The 12292-nt window shown below is 36.6% G+C and overlaps 1 protein-coding gene across 2 annotated transcripts in view; it reads right to left on the reverse strand.

The window, feature by feature from the left end:
- Nucleotides 1–12292, reverse strand: part of LOC133530964 (inverted formin-2) — a 173440-nt gene that overhangs the window by 144037 nt on the left and 17111 nt on the right. For both annotated transcript variants that reach the window (XM_061869038.1, XM_061869031.1), the window contains exon 2: nt 5919–6060. The gene's annotated coding sequence lies outside the window, so the exon portion shown is untranslated. The remainder of the gene's footprint in view (nt 1–5918; nt 6061–12292) is intronic.

The raw sequence follows: 12292 nt of genomic DNA on the forward strand, positions 1-12292 counted from the left end.
AAAGATAGACTAATACATATAATTATGTACATATACATGATGGTGAACCTTATTTAGGTTCTTCTGACAGAAGATGCTTGCGAAGTAGTCGTTTGAAAACGGGTTTGCTTGGGGCTTGTCGAATAAAGAGATGGAGGGAATTCCAGAGACGGATTACCTCAACGTACGTTTTTTAATGTATACTTTTAGAGTAAGTTGACGAAGCCTGTTGCAGATTTTACCGTTGTATTGTATTGTGACGAAGCCTGTAGCTGATTATGAGTTTGTATTCACCTGATGAAGCCTGCGTTGCGGATATAAAATTATGGTATGGCTCACTAAGTATATAATGAGACTAACATGAAATAGTTATACAATAACAAAAATACCTCCTTTCAATCTTCTTCTTCGCGTTGTCCCGGCCTTTTGCCACGGCTCATGGGAGTTGACAACTAATCCCAAGATTTGGCTTAGGCACTAGTTTTTACGAAAGCGACTACCATCTGATCTTCTAACCCAGAGGGTAAACTAGTCCTTATTGGGCTTAGTCCGGTTTCCTCACGATGTTTTCCTTCACCGAAAAGCGACTGGTAAATGTCAAATGATATTTCGTACATAAGTTCCTAAAAACTCATTGGTACGAACCGGGGTTTGAACCCGCGACCTCCGGATTGCAAGTCGCACGCTCTTACGCTAGGCTACCAGCGCTTTCACTCCTACCAATATCCATCCAAAAATACCTCCTTTCAATGTTTTTTTTAAATAAATTAACAGCTCACAAAAGGGTCGGCAACGCTTAAGAGGGAAGCATGCCACATACTTTATTATCATACCATACAAAAAGAGAAAATGTTTTTCCACTTCTAAATTTTTTCTATTCTCCATGATTTTTTAGTATGTTATTGCCACAATGAAAAAATTGTGGTATAAGTTTTCCTTTTTTTTTTTAATTGCAAAAAAAATTTTTTTTTTTCAAAAAAGCGAAATCTAGAATATATTATGCTGAAGCTCAAAAATCAAAGACAGTTGTTCAGATTTGGTTAGCGGAAACCTTTTTCTCCCGAAATGGTTGTTTATAGAAAAAAAAATTGACTGAGCGGGCGCCAAGTATCTTACCTCCGTTTTAGCTTATTTTTGTATGTTGGCAGTCCGGTTGTTTTCTACATGTCCCATTGCCGAACCGATTTTGATTAGATTTAGTGAGCAGGATCAACAATTATATTTCTGTTTGGTTCATTCATTTTCTAGTTTTATTTTTTAATATGGGTACGCGAGGTAAAACGCCACTAATGTGTAGAAAACAATCCTATAATTAGTAGTATTTCTATAAAGCAAATAATGTAGGTAAGTACTAAGTTAAAGGTACTAAAGGTATCTTCTCATGTTGTCCCCGCCGTGGGCCGCTAAGGCCGCCGCATTGACCCGCTTCGCCTTATGCGCGCGCGCAGCTGGCGCGGCCTCGCCGCGGGCTTTTTGGAATCGGAGGTCAAGGTCGCCTTTTCAAAATGGTAGTGGAAATGTTGAAAACAAGTCGTAAATATAGTAAACAAGGAATGTTGGAAAACAAGTCCGTTTTGTTCCTGAATGAAAAGAAATACCAGACTGACTCTGCTTGCGAGTTGATTACCTACTTCGCGAAAAGCGGAAATTATGGAGAACTGTAGTAATTTTTTGGATTCAGATTAGATAAATATGAAATATGAATGTAATTAAAAACTTCAGAGTGCAAGTTTCCACCGTTCCAAACTGGTTTTTTTTTTATAGACCATCTACAAGTTATTGACTATTCATTATTCAAAATATTTGGTACCCCATTAAAATATTTTTAAGCTTCAGACCTAAGTTTTAGGCTTAATTAAGTAATGAAATTTGTTTTCAAAATGTAAGAGCCCTAGAGTTGTCAAGATATATAAAATATTTTTTTTAAATCTGACCGGCAGCTAGAAAACGAATAAGTAGAGAAAAATTATATTTCGCATAAAATACGAAATAGGTGCAAATTCAGTGTCAACTAACTGTCAACTAACAAAATACATACAACATTTGTTTTGGATTGAGAAAATAAAAAAATAACAATCGCCAGTAGCGTTGGCCGAATGTTAATTGCAATTGACCGTTAACCATTACAAATTGAAACGCAAACCGTAACAAACGGTTACACTTTACGGTTCAATTTGTAATATTAATGCAATGGACTATTAACAATCAATTGCATTAACGTTTCGGCCAACACTGATCGCCAGCAAAGCAAACAGACATGGACAGCTGTTAATTTAATTTTGTAACTTTTATTAGGATTTTTATGTTTGATAGATAATTTACCATAACGATACAAACTATTTATATATTGCCGGATCCCTTTCTTTGGCATAATTATTGAAAGTCATAATGTAATCACATATTATCATTAGTCATAACTCTGAAACTTTTCAGGAATTTCCTTAGGTTATCCGATAGATAGGTTAGGTTAGGTTAGGTTTGTTTTATGGTGATCCTGAAAAGTTACGTGTTTCTGAGAAAAACTAAATTATGGCAAACGAAAATGCAGACAAACAATACATTATGACTTAAGACTTTATGGGAAACAAAAAAGACCCATTTGATGATAAATACAACTTACTGAATATATTTATGGCTCCGAATTCCTTGAACGTTCCTACTTGCGCTAATTCGCACTGTCAACTCTTTATCAATCAAAGCTGTAACCATTCATTCGACCGGTTCAATAGAAATTGAACACAAATATGCGTGAATAGTGTTGCATGTGTTTATCTACTAAATTCCTCTCGCGTTTCAACTCGCGCTAATTCGCGATGTCAGCGCTTTATCAATCAATTGATGCTTGCGCGACGATTGGACTTGCACAAGTGTTTGTACTTGTGTGGTCTGAGATATAGGAAAAAGTTATTACATACTCCAAATAATTCTACTGTTAAGCAAATTAACTATCCGACTTACTCGTAGTTTGATTTAACCTGCAGTTTAGAAAACACTAATGGCAAATAGGTACCTAACTGTTATTAAACATATACATTAAGATTTGTCGAAGGCATTGGATTGTGTGTTTTATACAACATTCGTTTTCAAATTAAATAGTATGATCTGACTATGTCCTAAATTGTATGTCCTCATATCGTAACGTTAGAGCATTTTTGTCTATAAACAGTAGGGGTAAATAAACCTCGGCCGAAAGGAACTATAGTTAAATTAGGACTGCCACAGGGTTCTATTATGGGTCCACTCATGTTTTTTTTTAATTATATTAAAATTTACCTTGTACAGTAAGAAACTATTATAAATCCTATCAGGTGAATCGCTACAGTTTATAACTTGCACATACGCACGGTCCGCAAACAAATTAGCCTTGCAGTAACATTGGCGAGTGAGCCGTGGTTTCGTCTTCCATTTAACGAGTTATTAATACAAGTTGTTCTTCATATTTTTATGGTTTAGTGAGTTTCAATAACGCCTGCATTATAATTGAAGCATATATTATAATGACAAAATAATAAATTTGAAAAATGAATTTAAGTGTAATGTACACATATAACGTAGGTATTGTGCATACACATCGAATATAATGTATTGGCCTTTAATCCCTTATCCGCCTGCGGAATTTAATGTATTACATGCCTTTCAAGATTGCTGCAAAATCACGTGTCTATATATTAAATAACATTTAACTACATGTACAGTAATAGATTTTATTACTCGTAATAGTTAAAGTTCACGGCTGAGTTTTAATTAACTCTGAAGAAACTGTTGCAATATCATGTCTTGTTCCGTGGAATAGTTTCAAAACAATTTTCCTTGGTATATGTAACTTTTTTTATTTACCTAATAATAAAATACAGTCATGGAGAAATAAGTAACATATAGAGTTCTCACTCCATAGATTAGTTTTGGTGCCAAAACGCTTATTATTTTCTTTTATAGTTAGTATATTATAGTCGACATGTACCATTGAGTAGCAGAATTATCAATTCTTTGAACAGGTTGAGAACAGGTCATGGCCGCTGTAATTATTTCCAACATAAGTGGGGTTGGAAGGAGTCTCCGCTCTGCGAGTGCGGCGAAGAAGAACAAACCATATCAATAGAGTGATTCTTGAGGAAGGCTTAGGTATATATTTTGTTAACGTTTTGTGTAAATTGGTTGAAATATAAAGATGTTGTCGGAAAAAAACACGCTGGCTAGGAGCTTTAACCGAAAACGCTGCCTAATCCTTTTGAGCTATAACAACACAATGTATGGTGGGGTTGTTTCTCATTCATAGGTCTACAAAAAAGTCCGTGATGTTAAATGTCTATTTTTTAAGGATAACTTACTATATCCATTCTTAACTTCTAGAAAAAGATCACGTAATATGTGGCATTTGCAAAGCTATCTCCACGGATACATTATTAACAATTATCAAATTAAATGTGTTAGTTATATTAAACATTTCATACAGATTACAATGTTCCCTTACAGCATACAATTTAAATGAATATTTTAGGAGAAATCGTAAATTAAAGTTTCATTTCGAGCTATATAAGTTGTACGAAATGTTAAAGACGCTATCCGCAGTTAATTCTAATTTTTACCACCTTATATGCTGGGATCGCTTTACTTACCCACCATGCACTTCGCACGGTCCCAATAAAGTCTCACATGACAAACGCATTGGTTCAGAAACATATTAAGCATATGTACCTAAAGTCAGCATCAAAAGTAGCGGATGAAACAACGCGCCAAAAGTATCTGATATTCCGGATAACTTTTCCAAATATAGATTTTTTTTATAATTCTCGTAAAAAGTGTATCTTTTACAGTCTTAGTTGTTCTATATTACAGACATCACTTTTTGTTTAGCTGTTACAGAATGGTAGATACTTATGAAGCGTTGTTTGATCCGCTACTTTTGATGCTGACTGTATTACATACGACAGGTATGTCAAAGGAATCGAAATCCATTCCCTAGCGATATCTATTGAACGAACAAAAATAAGAATACCTCACTAAAAGCTATAATATACGTTGTCCGCTAGTATCTATAGCATTTATCACTTCCTAGACTAAATAAATTTTATCAAAATTTACAGGTTTTGGCTATCAAGCATAAAAAGATTACTCACAAACTTTACTCTTCGTCAGTTGTTGTAAAAACACCCAAGTAGTTAATAAAGCCTATCATTACGACATAACCCTGATGTCAAAATGACAAAATAGTGTCAATGTGAGATCTCTATCACAGTTTTATGACACGGCACTGGGTCACCCTAATCTTTACGTTTTGTTAAAAGAAAAAATATGGTTTATGGCCCTTCTATATTCCGTGGGTGCGCCATTGGCCGTAGCTATTCACAATATTGTGTTATAATCTTGTAATATTATGATTTGAAGAACTATAAATATTTTTTGAGAGGTGATTTCTTTTCTATTATTTATTTGAATTATTATACCGGTGATAACTTTAAATGGAAGTTCGATTGAATAACTAATTTTATTGACAAAAAGTAGGTATTAAGTTTCAAATCTTTACAGCAAAATTTTAAATATGAGTGCCAGAAGTTTAAAATATGTTATTTAATTTAAAAAAGAAACATTGCCAAGAAAAAGGCGCCACATTCATTTTTATTACGACACTTAGTACAGTCACGTCTGAAAATATCGATACGAGCAAGTCCCAATAATATGTATACATGATTTTATTGCCCATAAATTAAGGTGTATACATATTTGTAGCACTTTATCGTCCGTAATCTACATATATTTTCAGACTTGGCCGTATACATATAAAACTTCATCTTTTCCATTTTTTGTTTCATAAAGTCTTCCTCCGAGACCACGAGGACAATATGTTGTCTTCGAATCGTCGGAGGTAATTTAAAAGCCTAATTATTCGCCATTAATGCCCGATTAAAGTAAATAATAAAAACAAAAATCTTTAAACTTACCAACTCGCAATCTCCGGTGAAAACTTCACTTCACTACACGAACACACACACACTGACACTACGTATTAGTTTGATTAGTCTTGTTACTGTCGGATTGGCATCGCAAGGCCACTTCGTTGCTGAATTTAAGTTAATTTGTAACCTGAAACAATAAAAAAACAAATAAGTTGAATCATAGTAAAGAAGCAAGGCGGTGAAAAGAGCGTTTGAGGGAAACTCGACAGCACGCCGCCCGGCCGGTCGACCTAGGCAGTGTTGGCCGAAATGTTAATTCAATTGACAATTAACCATTACAAATTGAACCGTAAACTGTAGCCGTCCGATTTACGGTTCAATTTGTAACGGTTAATGGTCAATTGCCATTAACTTTCGGCCAACACTAGACCTAGGTATCGATGGGCGGGGCCTGACTCTTTCTAAAGTTTGCTGAGCCCTGGACTAGACTCTAACACTGTCGCTTGCAAACGCACTGATGGTCTCTTATGACATCAACTTTCTAAAATTTTTAAATTTACAGCCTTTTTGGCCACGTAAAACTCTTGGAGGATTTAATAACTGCATTCGCCTTTAAGAGCTTACCCCTCTGCCGAAAACCTCAGCCAATAGTCACATGTATTGTATGGACTGGAGTTTATCTGACATACATTTGACGTGCCCCTCCCCCGCGAAAATTGGCAGACTGTTTTGTACAGAAAATTACAAACAAGGCGTCTCCAGTTATTAAATCCTCCAAGCGTAAACTTGACTAGACTATATGGATAAAAAAAATTCACCACACCAGCATTGCAAATGCAAATTTTGAGTTGTTTCCTCATGTTGGCAGGTAGAAATGACTTTTACTATCTTCCTCGCGTTGGTGTGGTGAAATTTATAGTGTTTCACTAGGTAGCAAAAATTTGTTTAACCCTCATGCCTTGAAACTCTCGCAGCGCTCAACATTCCACTTTTCGATTCGATCAATTTTGCAATTATAGATTGCATTCGTGTCATCGACGATGACGCGCAGATTTGTCAAATCTAACCCTTAATAATATGACAATACGAGTCAAGCCACGCGTCTTCGTGAATGACACGATCTGTATCACTTACTCGGGTATCAATATAGCACGAGAAGTTAAACAACAACTTTGCTCCCTTGTAAAACAAATAACTAGAGTTAAACCAAGATAAGTTGGCAGCGGTTTTGATAGCCCAGACGGTGCAGGTGTTATTATAAACGTCAAACTTCTATGAAATTATGACGTTTACTTGACACTTACACCGTCTGGGCTTTCAAAATCGCTGCAAACTTATCTTGGCCTGACATTGGCTCTTAAGATTCGTTGCATTGGTAGTGCTGCTGTAATTTGGCGCCGTTTTAAATTAAATTACGAAACAAACGATTTTGTCTGGCTGGGTGATTCGTTCCATCTTCATTCATTAAGAAAATAAAGTAATAGAAACAAATACGTACAAACAAGAAAATAACTATACACAGACTTTGCTGTGCCTCAGGGCCAACACGCATACCCACGCTATGATGTCGTATCGTGAGTATGTGCGTTGGCCCCGCCATACGACGCCGAAACGTTGCACGACGCCGCAACGTGAGACGACGTCGTATCGTGGGTATGTGCGTTGGCCCTGCCATACGACGCCGTAACGTTGCACGACGCCGCAACGTGAGACGACGTCGTATCGTGGGTATGTATGTTGGCCCCGCCATACGATACGACGCCGTAACGTTACACGACGCCGCGACGTGAGACGACGTCGTGTCGTGAATATGTGATTAAATTAAATATTATAGGACATTATTACACAAATTGACTAAGTCCCACAGTAAGCTCAATAAGGCTTGTGTTGAGGGTACTTAGACAACGATATATATAATATATAAATATTTATAAATACTTAAATACATAGAAAACACCCATGACTCAGGAACAAATATCCATGCTCATCACACGAATAAATGCCCTTACCAGGATTTGAACCCAGGACCATCAGCTTCGTAGGCAGGGTCACTACCCACTAGGCCAAACCGGTCGTGATGTGAGAGCATTTTGCAAATTGTCCGATCCAATGTCGCCGATAACCATAAATTAAAAACCCCCATTTTATTTTCCAAAAAATAGATTAGGTTTCCTAGAGTGTACAAACCCGTATTTGCTTGCTTATCATTATTCTAAAAATAAAGGGCGGGACGCTCAAAGCGTAGATAACCGGTCATCTCAGATAGTACTTCGTTAAATTTTATGCTTATCTGTGCTGCGGTCGGCGTACATTATCTGTGGTGAGTTTTTACCTGTTCTTATTTCAAGTTTTAATTAGTTTTTCTTGTCGACAGTTTTAATTCACATTTTTTGTGCTTGAGTTTTTGTTGGCTTTTTTTTGTGCTTTGTGATTATCATGCTTTTGTTATAACGTAAAATTTGATTTTGTATTGTTTTAAAATTTTCTTTCACTGAAACTGTTATAGGTAATAGAGTCTATAGTGCTTCTTCTCGCATGGTTACTCTAAACTATTACTACTACAACAATCGGGATACTTGCAGGTACTCTGACCTAACCAGTTCATTACGATGCCTCCTCTTTGACGGCCTCAACCCAAGTGAACGAGCCTGTCCAACATTTACCGTGTCCCCACCACTTGCTAAAACTACCGTGTTGCCAACAGTATAATGTTATTTTCCCAACTACCCCTGTATTAATCGGGGTAACATAATAATGTTGTCATAGTATAATTATTATTTAACTGCTATCTTAAATGTAAACATAAATAAATCATGACAAGTCAAACCAAGTTGGCAGCAATTTTGATAGCCCATACAATGCAAGTGTTATTTTAAATGTCAAATATCTATAAATATTAACACTAGGTTTAGATATTACCCCGGACCCGGGTACGTCCTTAAACTACGTCCAAAAGAGAGGTATGGGCATTGTGAATGTCATCTCGTGTGGTAGGGCACAGCCAGCGGATGTCATTCCAGATCTAGAGCAGAGCCCAACTGGGGAAGTACCTCCACCTTACAGAAAACCGCAGCCAAATAACACTAGACCCTACTCATAGTGTTGTGTTCCTGCCGGTGAGTAAGGTTGCTAGAGAGCTCAACGAGGGGGCGGTTTAGGGTCGGGAACGCGCATGTAACTCCTCTGGAGTTGCAGGCGTACATAGGCTACGGAGACTGCTTACCATCAGGCGGGCCGTATTCTTGTTTGCCACCGACGTAGTATAAAAAAATAATAATAATAATATTTGCTTTTTGTAGGCGCTAACACTCTATGGATGCATTGTTTGTCCGAAATAAAGAAATTTATTATTTATATCATTAACTGACAAGATGTTTAACACTTACTGTCATGTCAACAATTGTTCGTCTATGAAGTTTTAACTATCAAATTAATTAATATTGTCCTATTCTGCCTGAAACACAGGAACTCCTATTTCTGGCATTTGACAACTTTTCCTTATCCTTAATCCCAGCAATTGCTAAACTTTTTGAATACGGCTTAGCAAACCGATTAAGATTGTTCCTAGAAAATTTCAGTTTATTAAGTGACAGACAATATGCTTATAGGAAAAATAAATCATGTTTAGACGTTATTCGTCAAGCCCTAAAAAATATATTGACAGCTAAGGAAAACCAATGTCATGTCGCAATTATATTATGTGATATGACACGGGCATTCGACCTCTGTAATCATAATGTACTTGAAAAAAAATTCGAGCACATTGGTATCCGCGGCCCTGGTCTTAAGTTAATGCTGGACTTCCTGCGCCAGCGGCATCAATGCGTTGCTATAAATAATGGCCGCACTAAATCTGATAACGGGAATATTGATATCGGCGTGCCCCAAGGCTCGTCTTTAGCAAATTTGTGTTTTCTGATCCAGGTAAACGATTTACCTAAAATCGTAAATGGGGACATGTATATCTTTGCGGACGATGCCTGTGACATTATAACCGCCAGTGCAATTCCGTCTCTAGAGAACATTATAGCCTCAGAGATATTTAGGCTACAGAGGTGGTTTTCTGCAAATGGTTTAGTTTTAAATCTACACAAAACCCAAGTGATGCACATAAGCCTAGGGGGTAGGCCCCCGCGCCCACTAAGTGTTAACGTGGATGGCCACGTCCTTCCTCAGGTACATAGCACTAAGTTTCTTGGCGTGACGTTAGACACGGCCTTGAAATGGAATGCCCATATTGATGTCGTGTGTGGCAAATTATCTGGTGCCTGTTTCGCACTGAGCAGGCTGGCGCGTATATTGCCGCACCAGCAACTAAGGGCTAGCTACTTCTCGCTGTTCCATTCGGTGATGTGCTATGGTCTAGAGTTCTGGGGCACGGCTGCGGAATGGCAGCGTGTATTCATTTTGCAGAAACGTGCAGTACGGATTATATCATATGCCCCACACGGAACACCCGCTAGGCAACTCTTCGTAAATAGTAACATAATGACACTCACATCACAATACCTATTTTACATAATTAAATATATTAGAAGTAACATACACCTATTTCCAATAAAGACATTTAAAAGTTCACGTATTACACAAAAACACAAAAATATGTTGGACTCGACATGTTGTCGACTTGCGAAATCCAACAAAACGGTATATGTTGCGGGGCCAGGTATCTATAATAAACTACCCGGCAACATAAAGATTATTGAAAATGACCTGATATTTTACAATCGATTAAAAAAATGGCTGACTACAAATGCCTTTTATGACATGTCAGAATATAATGATTTGAATTTTAATTTAATTTAATTTATTGGATGTATGAATTGTGTTGATTATTAATATTTTATATTGTTATATTTTATATTATTTAATTTGATAATTTTGACATGTCAGAATATTATAATAATAATTTAATTTAATTTATTGGATATTTGAATTGTTTTGATTATTTTTATACTGTTTTTATTTTACTGTAATTGAATTTGATTATTATTATTTATTATCTTAATTGTACTCTTAATTGACATAGACCTAATTATATATTGTATTACCTTTTGACTTGTAAAATTTGCAATTTTATCAATAAAGGAATATGAATATGAATATGAATATGAATAATCCTTAGTCTTTAAGTGTACTATACTATACTATACTTCACTGTCACTGTACTATACTTTTTTCAATAAATTATTTTGTATTTGTTATCTCATTACAGTGTTTGTAAGTAGGAAATTAGTTTTCCAATTTTCTCCAAAAAAACATCATAAACCTGTTTCATTCTTAAATATACTCCAGGAGCCGAGTACTATCAGCTGTAAAAATATTGGTAACTAATTTGTTAGAACTTTATATAATTATGTAATATTGTCCTCAAGTGTTGCGCTGAGCGAGGATAGGTAAATGAAGTCATTCTATTGGTTCTTAACAAACACATCCCTAGCTACGCATCTTCGCTATCTCAGGTGGAAACGCAACTTTAGAGCCATTTCTTTCTATTTAATAATAAAAAACCTAACCTTAAAAAAATGCTACATTCGTATCTTACGGCCCGATTCGAAGAATGAGATACGTTAACGATAAGTTCTGGTTTAAATAAGTTCTCATTTAGATATAGTTTGTTTGTCGTATAATTGACCGAAGCAGATCGATTCGAGCAAGCAATGTCACTTTGACGTTAGAAATATCGTAGATAGATCTTATTGGGATCACAGCGGATTCGAAATAAACGTCAACTTTGACATGTCGTTTAGCGATCTTGTAAAAATCGTTCCAAGATCTTAAACGTATCCTAATCATTCTTCGAATCGGGCCGTTATTCTGTGCTGTGCTGCGCGCAGGCGCGTCGGGCGAACCAAGGCTGCGCGTGGGCAGCTCGAGCTACCTGCGCGCAAGCAAGTTTTGCTTGTTCCATCTAATTCTAAATTAGATTCAATTTTACCAATATTCGAAGAACGGGTTCTTTGCATAGCTTGGGTAAGTCATCGCAATACCATAGCCAAATAGTATGACTCGGAAATATTAGCCTTAAATTAGAAATCAGTTCCTATATGTACATTAGTTTTTATCAGGTATGTGTTTATTTTATTAGCGGTGGTAGCCGAGTGGATAATGACGTCCGACTTTCAATCCGAAGGTCGTGGGTTCAAATCCTGGAGTACCAATGAGTTTTTCGGAACTTATGTACGAAATGTCATTGGATATTGACCACTAGCTTTTCGGTGAAGGAAAACATCGTGAGGAAACCTGCATACATCTGCGAAGAAATTCAAAGGTGTATGTGAAGTCCCCAATCCGCATTGGGCTAGCGTGGGGACTATAGCCCGAGCCCTCTCGCTCATGAGAGGAGGCCTGTGCCCAGCAGTGGGACGTATATTTTTACGCTTTGAAAATTGAATGTCCAATTCGTCCTTTATGTTTTC

Source organism: Cydia pomonella, chromosome 2 (assembly GCF_033807575.1).
Source record: "Cydia pomonella isolate Wapato2018A chromosome 2, ilCydPomo1, whole genome shotgun sequence".
NCBI classification, from domain to species: Eukaryota; Metazoa; Arthropoda; class Insecta; order Lepidoptera; family Tortricidae; genus Cydia; species Cydia pomonella.